Genomic DNA, 16,609 nt, shown 5'->3' with positions numbered 1-16,609 from the left:
TGGGCTCATCTTGCATCACCAGTTGATGACATTTTTCTTTGTTCCCTCCTACCCAGTTGAACCAAGACTCTGAGGCTGATATGCAATGTCACTTACAACATTAATCAGATACTGCATTTAAGGTGAGCTGTCCCTTGCCTCCTCCTTCCCCAGTGCTCGTGTGCTGCATGCAGTGCGTATCTTGCTTCTGCGAGCCTAAGATGGCAGGCAGGATTAGCCGTGCTTTTGCTGTGTGTGCATGCTGTGTATAGAATTCATTACACGTTGCCTAGTATTTCAGATGTGAGTATGTAAATGCTCGGTATGCCATATCATCTGGTAGCGAAGACTTGTTTTTGCCTCATTACAGCCTTAGATATTTCAACATCACCTTTCAGTTCCGATTCATTTGCCTCTGGATGTTTGTTTTTCATCACGTTCAAAATAGGATTTTACCTTTTTTTTTTTTTTAACAAAGCCAAAAAAAAAAAAAAAGCCAAACCTAAAAACAAAAACAACAACAAAACTCTGCTACCAGATGGTGTCTCTCCTTTCTTCTTGCATTTGCTGTCTTTTAAATAATGTATGTTGTATTGTTAATTAATGTGAATATCAAATTAAACACTTGAAACTTACATATTTATTATGCAGGTAGGAAGCAAGGTGGAATCTATTTTTAACTCTTATGCACTCCATGGTGTGCAAACAACTTGGTTCTCAAATTTGTATTTTCAGTGCTGGTATCAGTGGTTTGATTTTCAGCAAATGTGACAGTGGCCTTTGCAGTGGTCAGCTCCGGGCTTTGAACTCTCAGAGGAGGAAGGGGAAAAAAATTCAACACACCACCTCCTCGGGTTGCAGCCTCAGAGAAACCTTGGATGAGAAACTTCTTTTTTTCAATCCTGTTTTCCTGTTGATAAATTCAGTTCTCGTGATCACAGTACGTTCAAGCTGTTCTGCGTATGATTTTTTGTGTGTGTGACAATTGCATCTAAAACTTGTGAGCAAGAAGACGGAGAAATCAGTTGGTCTCCATCGCTTTACATAAAAATGGCTGAGTGTCTTGTCATGCTAGCACTGCATTAAGTGATACATACAGGTAGGTCGAAATTTGCATGTTTTATAGATTTTTTTGAGCCATGCAGCAAGAATTTCAGATGGATTAAAATATGACTTTTGGAACAAACATTAAATAAGACAGCTGTAATTTTTTGGAGGGAGGGTATTAAATTGGATAGACTTTCCTATTCAGATACTATATAAATATATGGCTTTGATAAACTCACAAAATGATTCTGCTATAAAAGTGAGATGATTCCTTTTTAAAAAATCATATATATGATAGGTGTGGCGCCATTAGACAACAAAAGAATTTTTTGAAAAGTCTGTTGATTCAGCTCCATTTTAGCTTGAAACTAAAAATAAATGGGTTTCTTGAGATAATTTCAAAGAGCGCAAACAAGCTTAATAAGAAACATTTAAAATATTTAAATTTTAAGAAGCGGTCTTTAAACGTGTTATATGAAAGATGAAAATAAAAACTTACATGCTTCCGAAATCAATTTTAGATAATATGCAAGAATAAATATGCTATTTGTATATCTCTTATTCGGAAAGATGATGAGTTACAATTTTTGAAGGGGGGGTATTAAATGTAGATGGCCCTGTTAGAAGAAAAAGAGCTTCACTGAATGAAAAAGAGCCCCTAGAATGGTTCATTGCAGACCATACAGCTGTGGTTCTGTAAGTACCAAATTCTGGCACTTTTCAAAATAATTTCATGGGCTCTTTCCTTTGAGCTTAACTTCCGAAATATATTTTAGTTTCAAATTAACACTGGGCCAGAACCTGTTTCCTTGGTAACCAACTCTTGTTTAAAAATGCAATAACAGATATGCAAAAGATTGTCTTAAAAAAAGAAACAAATGGTTAATGAAATTTTACAGTTCTTTTTCCTCTCATATAGAGTCTGGTCTGGTTTTAGACGTTTTTAAATGCGGTCTTCAAGCCTTAAAAATTAAGCCATATTTCTACACTTATAGAGAAAGCTTGCACAGGGAGAGCTTTTTTTCTTCCTCCTTTGTGCTCAGTACTTTCAAAATTAAGGTTTTCTTTGTAACGTGCTCCAGAATGCTGGTCAAGGTTTGTGTACAGAGGTGTGGTTTCATTATCACTGGTTCACCAGCGCCACCGAAACAAAAGGCATCTCAGAAATTCTGAGAATCAGAAAATGCTTGTGCTCTTGTTTTCCCTGATCCCTCCATTGGTAACCTCAGAGCTCTCGGTAGAGAAGGACCCAAACCCAAGCCCACCCCCCCAATGAGACGTGCACATGGAGCCTTTGTGGGAACGTCTTTGTAGATGTGTTCGGAGGAAGATACTGGCAAACCTGAAACCTCTATGAGGTTTGCTCCGATGTGAAGAACATTGAGACTCAGAACCATCTGTGTAAATAGCTGCTTTATTCTAGCAGTTGGTCTAATATTCCAAAGCACCGTGTGTAAAGGCAAACCTCTTATGGGCTAAAGGTTTGTTGCTGCTGTTGTTGTTGTGTTGTTTTGAGGCCAACTTGAATATTTTGCGTGGAGTCTTTCTCTGGCTCAATGATATTAGAACATGATTCATCTCATAGTGATTTCGTTTTTTGGTCTTGCCATGAAATAGCCCTCCTGCCTCACCTTTTTTTTTTTTTTTTTTTTGGCTGTTCGGGGGCCATTTTCCTTCTTGTTTGTGACTAAAAATGACTAAGTACATTTTGAATGTAGCATCAATCAGAAGATCATAAACCGAGGGGAAATGTCGGAAACCTGATTGAGTCTTGCCTGTTTATTTCAGTACCAGTAGCATTAACAGTTGCAGGAGGATCAAGCTAATTGTCATTCACTCTTGAGCAAATAATGAGCCAGGCATTTGTGATTAAAACACTATTCCTATTCAGAAAGATTACAACTACAATGTCTTCTGTTTTGATAGGCCGGTACAAATCAATCATTTTGAACCTATTTGAATCTTAATCACAAGATTTGATGGATGCAATGGGATTGTTTTACTACAAAAATGAACGCCGGATAGATTCAACAGTGTATTTCTTCTTTATAAAATGTTGATCCTTTTATTATTAACGCAAGCATGGTTGCGTCATCTCGTAGATTTTCATACCTAATGATTTTTTTGTGGCATTATTCATTTATGGTGCTCTTGGTCTTGCCTAAAAAAATTTTAAGCACAATTCAAGGAGGTTGAAAGCCAAATTAGACCGTTGGGAAGTATATTGTACCATTGTCATTCTAATAAATAGACCAGTGAATGGAAGAATAATAATTATTTATTACTTTGTTGTGTTTCACATTAATGCTTTGCCTTCATATTTCACAGAAATATTTACAAGGCACAAAGCTTTTCTAAACGTACCCATTTACAAATATTATTGAATTTCCTAGTCTAGCCAAAAACACTTCCTGATGATCGCAGAGATGGCACCTACCCCTTCTCATTGTTTAAAAGGTTGTGCTTAATCCATTTACACTTTTTGGCTAAGGTGCTTATATTGGGCAGGCCAGAGCAGGTGCGACAGAAAGAATGTGCAAACAACTGCTTTGTTCTCACCAAAACAAAATGAGCAAATCTGTGGTTTTCTACCTGAATGATTTATAGTCTACAATTCTCAACTCTTTTTCTTTGGAGAATAGGAAATGTTTTTCTGAGCCTTAACTCAGGGCGAATACCAATATCGCATCTCTTGCCACAAGAGTTCTATTAATCTACTTCGTTCACTTCCGTAGAGAGACTGGTAGCCAGTCCCTGTTTTAGAGCTGGTTGATAGGGGAAGAAGGATCAATAAAAAGAGCTAGCACCTTTACCTTTAATACCAAATCCTGCTACGTCTTTGAGTTCCTGGAACCCTGTGGTTCATTCCAATAGCTCCCTTCCAGGGGAAATGCTGTTCTTAACAACTTTGTTGGTGATTAAACATTCGACACATTTATTGAGCACCTACTATATGCCAGGCATATTCCAAAGGCTGGAAATAGAGTAATGAGCAAGAGAGATCAGGGCCTGCTTCTTAGAGATCTTCCTCTAGCGTAGTGGAGTGGCAGGGATGGGGGAGCTCAAAAATAAATGTGTAAATGATTAAAGAACACAAGTGCAAAGAAGAAAATTAAAATAGAAATTTGAAAGGCAAGAGTGATATACTGGGAGGAGGAGAGCCACTGTAGAATGATTGGCCTTCCTGAGGACGTGGCATTTAAAAAGGGGAGAACTGCATGGTAAGATAGACCCAGCCAGGTGGAGTTCTGAGGGTATCATCACGAGGCAGAGGAGTACGCATGCTCAGACTGCAAACTCCTTTCTTTGTGTAACTGCCACTATAACAGAGCCAGGTCTGATGACTTCGCAGGTTAAGCCTTTCCTAGGTCAGCTTCCCCTGCAATGAGAAGGGTGGGCCAGGCCCGTGGCTGGTTTTGGTCAAATTCCCAGGACGCAGTGCCAGTGATGTCACTGCCTTTGACCCAGTCCCACCCTGAAACCACCTAAGAAGGTGCAGTGGTGCTGATGAAATGCTGGCATCGATTTAGCGCCAACCCCAGAAATCCACAGAAGAAAGGATTCTCAGAGATTTCTTTTTCGTAAGAACTCCAGAAAATAAACTCATGGCAACACATGGAGATGACCATTTCCTTCAATTTTTTTCAAAAGCAAATGGTGAAAGGGTCTGTCCCATCTTGCCAATACATTGTCTCTGGCCTCTAACACCTAAAACGTTTTCAGCTCTACAGATCTCTTTGCCTGACAGTGGCTTTCTAAAGACCTTACTACTTGGAGTAGTATTTCTCTATTTGAGCAAATAATACCAAAGAAATTCTTTTTAAGAACCAGATCTCTTTTATGCCCTTTAGGTTAGTCTGTTGATAAATCTCTGAGAACAAAGGGATAGGTTTGAGACTATAAGACCCTTGGGGCACATGGATGGCACAGTTGGTTAAGTGTTCTACTCTTAGATTCTGCTCAGGTTGTGATCTCAGGATCCTGAGACTGGCCCCTACGTCAGGCCCCTCAGTGCGTAGTCTGCTTAAGACTCCCTCTACCTTTGCCCCTTTCCCCCGTTCACTCACTCTTTCTCTCTCTCTCTCTCAAATAAATAAATAAATCTGAAAGAAAGAAAGAAAGAAAGAAAGAAAGAAAGAAAGAAAAGAAAGAAAGAAAGAAAGAAAGAGAGAGAGAGAGAAAGAAAGAAAGAAACGGTAAGACCCATAGTAGCCTTCAGAATGTGTCAGAAGCATCTTCTAAAACCAGGTCGTAATTTAGGGGCACCTTAGTGGCTCAGTCGGTTGAGTGTATGCTGACGGCTTCGGTTGTGATCCTACAGTCCTGGGATTGGGATTGAGCCCTGCATTGGGCTCCCTGCTCAGCGGGGAGCCTGGTCCTCCCTCTCCCTCTGCCCCTGCCTCAGCTTGTGTGGGCACACGCATGCTCTCTCTCTCTCAAATAAACAAACAAATAAATAAACAAACAAACAAACAAATAAATAAATAAATATTGTAATTTAGTGGGTTTTGCTTATCACATGTTAAAGGTGGCCTGGCTGACTCCTTATACTTCGATTTTGACTAACTTATGAACCATTCCCCTGCATGAAAGATGTGCTCGCTCTTTGTAGCAGTCTTGCCACCAGTGGAGGAGTGGGCTTCAATCATTCAGTTCACTTCTTTGAGCATTGGTTGTCGAGCATCTACTGTGTGACAGATACCACTCCAACCCAAGCGAAAATGAAATATGACACGAAACACCCTATGGAACGTCCCTCCAGGTTCCTACACAAGGCTAGAGCATTGTATGGACAGGCACAATTGTGTGTCCTCTCTGTTCCAGACAGAAATGAATGGCATGCTGTTCTCTTAGGGGCCTTTTATACCGTTCCCTTGGAGGCCAGCCTTCAGTTTGGGGGCATTTCAGCTGATGGCAAGGTTGGTTCTTCCTGGGACTCTATATCTCATCCTCATCACCTTCCCAAGATGTCTTGGCTCCTAATAAGCTGCCGTATGTCTGGCTGCCCTCCTCCAAGCTGGTCTGCCTGCATTTGCCAGGTGACTTCAGTAACGGCTGCCACCCTTTCGCATTCATGAGCAGATGTTAAGTTGAGAAGCCCTTGAATATAAAAAATTGAATTTGTGATGCAGGCAAGATGCTTCTGCCTTTTTACCTTCCCTGGCTGACAGTCGGGGCCTCCCTGCTGGCTGTCCTGCAGAAGGCTTGGTGGGTAGCAGGTATATCAAAGACCAGTTGCCAAAGCTCATGTCTCTGTTAGGTGATCCCAGTGTGGCTCTGCTGTGGCCTCAAAGTCTCATTGACCAGAATATTGTTCTTTTGATCTGGTAACTCATTTTGCATCTTTTCCCTTTATTCTTTCCTTGCTTCTGCAGCTATTCCTGCTCAGGGTTCAAGACAAGCACTTGGGCCTACACTCACTACATTTGGCCTGCAGAGGGAGTTTGTTTTCCTGTTCTGTTTTGTTTTTAAAAAGCCAGTGTAAATATTAGTTCTGTGTTCACGAAAAGCTGTGAGAGCTTTCATGATTTTCTTATATAATACAATAAACCTCTTCCTTCCCCTGTGGTCATTGCTGCCAAACGGACATTTTGAAATTCCTTTTTCATTTAGCATGCTAAAAATCTTCTACCCTGTCTGAGGCCTTGCTCTAATTAAGGCCTAACAGTCCTGCCCATCTTCCCCAGCGTTGAGCATGAGCGGAGTGCCTGCCCCGAGGGCCTTACAAGCCAGTGAGATGAGAAAACAAAAGCCACCAGCTGAGAATGTGGTTAAATCCCAGAAGGGCAGTGCCCCTGTAATTCCGCCCCCCCTTCTCTTGTTTCTTGAGCTGTGGAAGGGAAGAGGGGAAACTTTAGTAGGGAAAGAGAGGGGCTACATCACTGAAGGATTCTCTAGAAACTGCAGGCTATTGAGGAAATGATGTGGAAGAGAAGGGGGTGGTCATCTAGGAGGCGAAATGGGGAGGTGGAGGTGACCGCAGACTGAGAGGGCTTGGCGGGGGGGGGGGGGGGGGTGCGCACAGAAAATAAGAGGAAACAAAGGGAGCAGTCAGGAGGCCGCTGGTGAACAAAAGGAGATGCTGCTGTGCATACCCTGAAGGGAGGGGGGTGCAGGGTACGAGGGAGAAAGGGTGGAGAGGGGGTGCAACTGGGCAAAGGAGTCTTGGGAAAGCCCCTAAAATGCAGGCTGCAGGCCTGCTACATAGGAACTGGTGCCATGATGTTCTGTCTGGCTTTGGTGGTGATGTTGGTCTTGCTGCTTAATTGTCCCATGTTGGCTGTTACAAAGAGCCTAGAGATTGACATCCTTGAGGGTAATTTATCCCAGAATCTTATGAAGTCCCCATCGTAATGTTCCTATTCTCTGAGGATGCCAGAGAGCCCCTCATCACCACCACCACCCCCCCATCGCTCTGCTAGATCCGGATTAAACTTGAAATTAAATGAGCAGACTTTTTACATGTGCTGTGTGGTATTCTACAAAGCAAAGACTAGAAATAGACCCAAAATACCTGATTTCAGCTGCAGATTTTAGGAACTCTCTCCCCAAGTTATGTTGCCCAAGGCAGCCATGCTGCTGTGCTTTTGGAGGCCCTGAGGCCTGCTGCTCGTTCTTCCTCAGTCTATGCAGACCTGCTCCGAGTGCCAAATGTTATTCTCACTGAGTTTCTTGATTGGGTGCCTGTGGGGCTCAGTCCATTAAGGGTCTGCCTTCAGCTCAGCTCATGATCCAAAGGTCCTGGGATAGAGCCCCGCTTCGCATAGGGCTCCCTGCTGAGTGGGGAGTCTGCTTCTCCCTCTGCCTCTGCACCTCCCCCTCCTTGTGTTCTCTCTCTCTCAAATAAATAAATAAAATCTTAAAAAAAAAAAAAAAAGAATTCGTTGATCTTCAAGAGGACCATGCCAGCCCTTAGTGTTGTCAACATCCCTGTACTGCTTGTTGAGCTCTCACCAAAATGTCAATCACAGACTTCAGTTGCTGTCTCGACCTCAGACACACTTTATTTTGACATTGAGGGAACGGTGGCCCAAAGAAGTTGTGTCTCCTCCAGGTCACTTGGAGTGTTAAGAGGCCATCCTTGACTCCTAGTCCAGTGCAGTTTCTCCAATAAGCTGCTTTTAGGTCACAGGGGACGCCCAGGAGTTTGCACACTTTTTCTGTGAAGAGTCAGATAGTAAATATTTTAGGTTTTGTGGATTGAGGCACAACTGAGGATACTATATAGATATTTATGTAACAACTGAGAAAACAAATTTCCATAAGCCTTTTATTGACAAAATTTAAAATTTAATAATATGTACTATTCAGTATAATAATAATAATATATGCACTGCACTGTCATAGATACAGAAATGAATGATGGTGGCTGTGTCCTAATACAACCTTACTTGTGGACACTGACAGTTGAGTTTCATTCAATTTTCACATCATGAAATACTACTCTCCTTTCCATTTTTTTTCTGATCATTTAAAATTGTAAGAACCATTCTCAGCTTGCAGGCTACACAAAAACAGGTGGTGGGCCAGATTTGATTTATAGGCCATAGTCTGTGGACCCATTTTCTAAGCCAAAATCAGCAAACCAGGGCCCACTGGTCAGTCCAGCCCACATATGTGTTTTATTTGTTAACGATAATTTTAATTGAATACGTTGCAATGCTTTTTTTTTCTAATTTTCTAAGTGCTTTTAATTATAAATTCTCATTATACTTAACTCTAATTATAAAAGTAATATATAGCTATTGTGAAATAATTTGGAATGTTACTATTTAGGCATGTATTCTTTCAATCTTTTATCTATGCACAGTGATTTTTTAAATACTTGAGATAATATATTTTTTTTTAAAGATTTTATTTATTTACTTGACAGAGAGAGAGAGCACAAGCAGGGGGAGTGGCAGGCAGAGGGAGAAGGAGAAGCAGGTTCTCCACTGAGCAGGGAGCCCGATGTAGGGCTGGATCCCATCCGGGACCCTGGGATCAGGAGCTGAGCTGAAGGCAGATGCTTAACTGACAGGGCACCCCTTGAGATAATATTTTGTAGACAATTTTGTATCTTCCTCTTATTCACTTAATAGCATATCATTTTAAAGCCTTCCATTACATAATCTTTTAAAACTTTATTATGAAAATCTTGAACCTATACAAAATATGGAAAGGCTAGTTTAATGAACCCCCATATAGCCATCACCCAACTTCTCTAATTCTCAGTGGCCGGCCAACCTTGTTTTATGTAAATCCTCTCCTGTATTATTTTGAAGTAAATCCCAGATATCATATCATTTTATCTCTAAGTATTTTAGTGTCATTCTCTAAAAGACAAGGATACGAAGAGGAAGCCCTTATGCTCAGCAAATAAATGCCGAAGTATTTAAGGGTAAAAGAGAATGATGTCTGCAACTTGCAAATAGTTCAGGAAAAAATAGGTAGGTAGGTAGATATGAGTAGAATGTATGTAGGCGTTTTTTGGTACTATTCTTGAAATTCTTCTATAAGTTTGAAATACTTCTAAATGAAACGTTTTTAAAATGTGAGTTACTAAAAAAAATAATTTTAAAAAATGTGATTTGCCTAAGAAAAATAACCACAGTATCATTATCATTGCCAACAAATACTAATCCTTTAATAACATCAAATATCATCGTCAACATTTCTCCTAATTTGGCCTAATTTTTCCAATTACGTCATTTAAATAAAAACCAATTTACTTGTTCAAAGCACAATTCCAAATAAGGTCGTTACAGTACAATTGATATTCCCTTAAATGTCATTTAATTAATTGGTTTCCTTCCCTCTTTCTTTCATCCTTAGTATGGCTTTAAAAATTTTGTTGAAGAAACTGACCTGTAGAGTTTCCTACAATCTGAAATCTGATTGATTACACTCAGTGCTATTTTACTTGTTCTTCTGTCACAGAGATTTCCTGTAAATTGGTAGTTATAGCTAGAGACTTGATCAGATTCGGATGCCTTTGTTAAGTAGTCAACATTTCATAGAATTTATATAAAAATCCTGATTTTGGCTTTTTGGGAAAATTCTGCAAGAGTTGATCTGGGGTTGGGTAGTGACCACGCCTGTTCCCCCCACTTCGGTGGGACATGAATTTTCCTGCAGTCCCCAGTTCACACTCCTTCCTGCCTGGCTCCCAGGAGCCTTAGAGCCCCTGTTCTAAACACTGCCTCTTTGGGGGCTTTGGTAGACTTCTCAACACACCATCACAGTAGGCCTTTGAGGAATGTGGTGGGGAGCAGAGATGAGGATTCAGACACAGATTTTCTTAAAATGCTCGAAGGGAAAGAGATAAGCAGCAACATAAAGGGAGGCCAAGGGATTGAAATTTGGTTGGTGCCCAGGACAAGGGAAAGAGAGAAGAGAGGTAAAACAACAAATTAACAGAGCGCTACAAACATGGGAGACAGAATGAGTTAGAGATTCCCAACCCATGGTGGCAAACTAAGGAAGGAAGTGGGTTTTTAAAAAGAGACAGAGGGGCGCCTGGGTGGCGCAGTCGTTAAGCATCTGCCTTCGGCTCAGGGCGTGATCCCGGCGTTCTGGGATCGAGCCCCACATCGGGCTCCTCCGCTAGGAGCCTGCTTCTTCCTCCCCCACTCCCCCTGCTTGTGTTCCCTCTCTCGCTGGCGGTCTCTGTCAAATAAATAAATAAAATCTTAAAAAAAAAAAAAAAAAAAAGAGACAGACTTTAGTCTTTTTATACATTATGATAATATTGAAACCTTAAGAAGAGGCCAGGGGCAGTAAATGTTACAATGACCAACAGTCCTAAATCAGAAAGTGCAAGCATGTAGTTGTGGCCTAGCAGCAATCAAGTGGGGATTAAAGGAAATGAGATAGAAAAGGAGGAAAACCTCCTGGGAAAGGCCACTGGGAAAGGACCAGGAGCCATGCTGTGGAGATGTGGAAGAACTGGTGGATATATCAGAGGAAAGGATCTTGAAAGTCATAGGATTTTTTTTTTTTTCTGATTTGCAAATGTATTGAACTGAAAGGTATAAAAATTTAGAAAAATAAATCCCATTTAGTTGTTTTGGAAAGAATAAACCTTTACAGAAAAGCATAAAATTATGACAAGTTGGGATGTTCCTGGAAATTTCCAGATAGTTCCCCATACTCAGAAGAATGATTAAGAGAGAGACTCTGAGACTGGTTATGAGGAAGGGTGGAAAATTTTGAAGGACAGGCTGATTATGTAAGTTTTCGGCTGTGGTGTTTAAAACTGTTGCCATGATATTTTAGTTATTAATAACAATTTGGGGAAATCTGCTTGCTTCTGGAGAAGCATTTGGCTCTAATGAGAAAGAAATGCCACTGTTTGTGAATTCCCAAATGGATGTAAGGAGCCATTCACTTGCTAAGCCTCTTAGGAAAGCCAGAGCCGATTTCACCCTTAACAAGCTGTTGACAGCATCTAATCAGGGTACCACCTGGAACATGTGAGCAGCATAGAAAGTGGACTGTGGACACAGACCTGTGTTTAAATCCCTTTTTGTCACTCACCATGTGACCCTGGCAGCTTACCCACGGAAAATGTCTAGGGTATAAATGTTGTTTTACATTTGTAGCTATGATTCTTACTGTGTGGATGGTAGGAACTTAGAGCTCTGAGTAATTGCCTTCCACCAGCAGCCACAGCAGTTTATACTTATAGGGTACTTACTATGCGCCAGGCACTTTTGGAGATACTTTGCATGTGTGATCCCATTTAATTATTAAAAAGCCCTACAAGGTAAGTGTAATATGAAAATAAGCCTCATTTTATGGGTGAGGAAGCTGAGGCTCAGAGAGGTTAAGTAACTTGCCTAAAATTACACAGCGAGTGTCTCTGTGACAGAGCGGGGCTTTAAACCCAGCTGGGCAGAATCCGAACGCCAAACTCCCTTGCTTACCACCACTTCCCGCCTTCCAACTTCAGGGAAGCACAGAGTGTCATGCCTCATACCGGCCCTATCCAACCTCTGGTTCCTAATTTGTGTGCCTCAATTTTCTTGGAGGTCTCCAAATGGTTTTCACAGTTTCCAAAAAGCCTCAGCGGAAACACATAAACTTGCAATCAGACCACAGGTTTCTTTAGGTTGGAATCTACTTATTGACTGTGGATTGGCTAAAGTTTTGTAGGAGCTCTGATTGGCGGTTACTTACACAAAAACATTGTAGGGTTGTTTTTGAAGTGGGAAGATGAATCATTAGTTAATAAACACCATTTAGTGGAATAGATCTTTCTAAACATGTGGCCTACTGAGAAAGACTAGAGGGTGCTTGGCTTTGAGAAGTTTGGGAACTGCAGTGTACATGTGTGTGCATGTTGCTCAAACTGCCAGCCTTTAAAAACCCTGCCTATATTTTTTAATTACATAATTCTTTAATTTGACTTTAAGTCAATATATTTTTCCTTGATTATTTAAAATGTTTCGCTAGCTGTGTATGTAATATTGTAATCTACTTTAGTCTTCAAGATGATGGGGTTCTTAAAATATGGTTGGGAACTGAGATGCAGAATGGCAAACATTGAATTCCAAACTAAAAACAGGATGACAGGCTTATTATCCTTTTAAGTTGTAACCTAGGAGTAAATCTTTGCTCAAGAAAATTTTGCAATCAGACTCATACCACCAAAATGCGGGGAACACGGATGGTTTTGTAAAAAACAAGCAAAGAAAACCTGCACGTTAGTGCATGAGACCGATAGCTCCACAAGGCGAGCTTGTGTCAGGCCTCAGTAAATACTTTCAATGAGCAGTCCCTGAATCTTGGAAGAAAGATCCTAGCAGGCAGTCAGCACCCTTTATTTGAGGAAGAGGACTGGGTCTTTTGCGTGAAATGCTTTTTTATACCGTGTTGGGAAAATCGATCTAGGCCTCCCCTGACAGCCATGGGAAAGCACAGGTGACACACGATTCCTGAGAATTGATTACATTAAAACTGCACTTGACTTTCTCCGAATCCTGCCTCTCTGAAATGTGCAGGGTTTGGATGCCCTCTGAGATCTGGATCTGGAACCCAGGGGCCCTTCTGCCGCCCCAGGCCTTGTTCTGATAGTTTACAGTGGCCGCTAGCCCCCCAAACTAGGTTGTCCTTAGGGCAGGTTCTTCCTGCGTTCTCCCTCGAGAAGGGGACGGAGGCCACTGCCCCTCTGGTGGAGTCCGGAGCCCCCGCGGGGCCGTCGTAGGTTCCTACCCCCCAGCCCCCACCCCGTCGTCGCACCAGGTACGGTCTGGGTCTCGCTGGGCCGTCGTACGTCCCCCGCCCCCGGTCCCGCCGCCGCCCTCCCGAGGCCTCGTCCTGCGCGCGGCGGTTCCCCCCAGGCGCCCCGGCCCGCAGGCTGAGGGTCGGGCCGACCTCTTCCCAGGCCGGCCGCGTCCGCTACCCCGCGCCGGGGGCGGGCCGGGCCGGCGGAGCCGAGCCGCCGGCGTCCATTTTCTGGGCGGTGCTGTGTGGCGCAGCGGCCGGACTCGCGGGTCCGGAAGAGCCATGGACCCCCGGGGGGACGCGGTCTCGCTGGAGCAGTCGAACCCTGTAAGTGCCATTCGCAGGGGCTGGGTGCGGGGCTGGGTGGGCGAGGTGCGGCCTGTGGGCGCGGGGCCCCGGGCGCGACCAGCCTGACCCCTCCTCTTCGCAGGAGGGAGCCCCGAAACCTGGCTGGTAAAGGCTGGCGCAGGGCTGTGAGCTCCGCGAACGCTGGAAAGCAGAGCTGCTGCAGGGACCCAGCGGCCGCAGGTGCCCGGAGCCGGGGGCCTGCGCCTCAGCGGGGGAAGGGGGTCAACTGCAGACCCGGGCAGGTGGCGCCGCATCCCGTGGCCCAACTGCGCGATTGTGCTAGAGCGCGGGGGGAGAAATGCGCACCCAAGGGCTGGGGACCTTAGGGCTCAGGTCCAGCAGGCTCAGGAACTGCACTGACAGTCCCAACTTCCTTCCTCTGGCCTGCGACTGGGACCCCAGCCCCGACCCAGTGGGAACCTGATGATTTTCTTGGTTCAACACCAAGCCCCTAGAATTGAATGAGACGTGCAAAGGCAGGGCCCTGCCCCCAGGGGTTTGCAATCTCAGCCTCTTAACTTCTGCAAGTAGTAAGGTCTGTTCTGTTGGTACAACACCACTGTAAGCTGCTTCTTTGCAGGGTGTGTAATAAATCACCCGAGATTTTAGTGTGTCCGCGATTCCACTTTATAAGTCCTGCTCTGCGTAGGTAAGTGACTAATTCCATTCTGGACTTTGTTCCTAATTGAATATTCCTTTTAAGGATCCATTATAGATGATATATGTTATGGTGCCTTATACATATTTTAAAGGTTAAAGACTTTTCTCCCAATTACCAAGCTCAGCTATTCCTGTCAGGTTCGCGTGGCTAAAAAAGCATAGGAGGATTTAGTCCGTGGTTTCAGAGAAACTTCTCGGGAGGTACTATATGTAAGTGTAGTGTTTTTCCAAGAAGAGTAGGGACCGGTTAGAAGATTGTGGAATCAGTTTAGTGGGTTACTACGGGAATTTTTTAAATAGATATAGAATACGTAATCCAATATAGAAAAGAAGAGAATAGAAAATAGCAGAGTGTATTGCATATAGTAAGAGTAAGTGTTGTTTTGAGACTTTGGGGTTTGTTTATATAATGTAATTTTTTAAAACAGTAGGTCACTGCCAGAAAGTTTTTAAAACACTTGTTTACAGGTCAATAACGCAAGCTTTGGAGTCAACTGAACTTGTGTTTAAGTCTCAGATCTAACATAAACTACCTGAGTGACCTTGAATAGATTCCATGACCTTTCAGAGCCTCTTTTTGTGTACCTGTAAAATGGGGAATGTCTCCTACATCAGAGGGATATTGTGAATACTATATGAGGTCACATATGTCAGTATTTTGCTCCGTGCTTGACTTAGAGTAGGTGTTCAATACACATACTAATTGCAATTACTGTTGTTGATGAAACATCAACTCCTGGCAGCCAGTCATGGGACACTATGCTTTTTCTTCCTTTCTTTCTCTCTTTTTTTCTTTTTTAGGTCTTGATGTGGAGGAGATGGAGGACTCAGAACCAAGAATTTCCAAGTGATTTCTTCCAAAGCACAAGAAACTAACTGTTAGTGCTGGTGTGTTCTGACTGAGGTAACTGAATTTGTGTCTCTCCTTAATCTGTATGAAGTAAAAAAGGGTTTTTCTGAGGGACTGAAGGACTCCCAAGGGGCATATGATTTGTGCCAGTGATCCACCAGATTGGGGGATTACAAAGTGACAGTGACATTTAAGTGCACTGTTATTAAGGAGACAGGAGGCCCCTGTCATGAAGGGGGAAGTACGTGAAGCAGGGCTTCAGGACAGCTGGCTTCTCATTCCAGTTCTGCCAGTGACTGTCGTGGGAACTTCTGTAAATCTCTTTGTAGATCTCTAGCTTGTCCAGACTGGAAGGGCCACAGACATCATTGAGGCCCAGAGAGTTTAAATGGCTCTTCAGGGTAACCCAGTGGGCTGGGGCTGAGGCAGGACTACACCTGGATTCCGTTGCTCAGTCATATAGCCAGCTCAGGGGCTGCTGTAGGGCGAGCACCACGCTAGGCCCTGAGAGTACACGTGTGACGAGCCCACCCCCAGGATGCTTGCAGTTTGTGTAGACAAGAGCTGACAGCCCAGCGAAATGCTGCTTTTTTGTTTTTTGTTTTGTTTTGTTTCTTTTACTCCTCACAATACCCCGACAAGGTAAAGAAGAACAGATGTGAAGGATTAAAGTGTGAAAATGCAGACAGGTCATGGAGGGCTTTGTATCTCATACTGTATGTGTGGTGCACATTCCGTAGGCAAAGCACAATGCTAGGACCACAAAGTTCAAGGCAAGGTGCTGGCCTTCGAGGAGTTTGCAGCCTATACTCCAAAGAGGCAGTCAGATGGGCAGTGCCTGATGTTCACCCCTCCTTCACCTGCCTCTCCAGCAGTCAGTGTGGAATCTGTTACAGGAAGAGACCTGAGTAGCTGACATGTCACAGTTCTTGCCTTTCAATGCAATTTTTCATTTTTTTCAAATTTAACCTATACTTCCATCCAACTACTAAAACTTATAAACAATAGTAAGGTCTTCTCTGAATTAATTCATTGATTTGTTCACTCAACAAATATATATTAAGCTCCTATAAGGCACTTGGGTATTCAAGACCAAACATACTGTATTTTTATAATCATGATATTAATCGTGTTCAGTCTCTTAGCAAGGAATTATTTGTCCAACTGTTAGAGATTTGCTGTTGTTAACATATTAGAATATCAGCTGCAAGGGAGTTCGAGATTGACCCATAAAGGATATATAGATCTTTGTAAAACTCTTGAAATTTTAAGAAAGGAATTCTTTTTGGGGTGCCTGGGTGGTGGCTCAGTTGGTTAAGCATCTCACTCTTAATTTTCACTTAGGTCGTGATCTCAGGGTTGTGAGATCAAACCCCGCATGGGGTTCCACCCTGGGTGTGGAGCCTGCTTGATTCTCTCTCTCCCTCTGCCCCTCCTACCCCCCCCCAAAAAGAAAGGAATTTCTTCTCTTTATAAATTGTGATTTTGCCCTTACTGTCACCTGCTTATAGAGGTCTT

The 16,609-nt window shown here is 43.0% G+C and overlaps 1 protein-coding gene across 9 annotated transcripts in view; it reads left to right on the top strand.

Annotated features, from left to right (window-relative positions):
* Positions 1-16,609, top strand: part of ZBTB38 (zinc finger and BTB domain containing 38) — a 132,590-nt gene that overhangs the window by 74,189 nt on the left and 41,792 nt on the right. For 5 of the 9 annotated variants that reach the window (XM_044383452.3, XM_044383451.3, XM_057316050.1 and 2 more), the window contains 2 exons: positions 57-122; positions 15,043-15,145. The gene's annotated coding sequence lies outside the window, so the exon portion shown is untranslated. Of the gene's footprint in view, positions 1-56; positions 123-13,286; positions 14,231-15,042; positions 15,146-16,609 lie in introns of those variants that run through there. The other 4 variants (XM_048216298.2, XM_026497154.4, XM_026497155.4 and 1 more) reach the window with 4 other exon arrangements.

The sequence above is a fragment of the Ursus arctos genome, unplaced genomic scaffold (genome assembly GCF_023065955.2).
Source record: "Ursus arctos isolate Adak ecotype North America unplaced genomic scaffold, UrsArc2.0 scaffold_20, whole genome shotgun sequence".
Lineage (NCBI taxonomy): Eukaryota > Metazoa > Chordata > Mammalia > Carnivora > Ursidae > Ursus > Ursus arctos.
The sequence above is the reverse complement of the archived record's forward strand: the minus strand, read 5'-3'. Positions and strand labels throughout refer to the sequence as shown.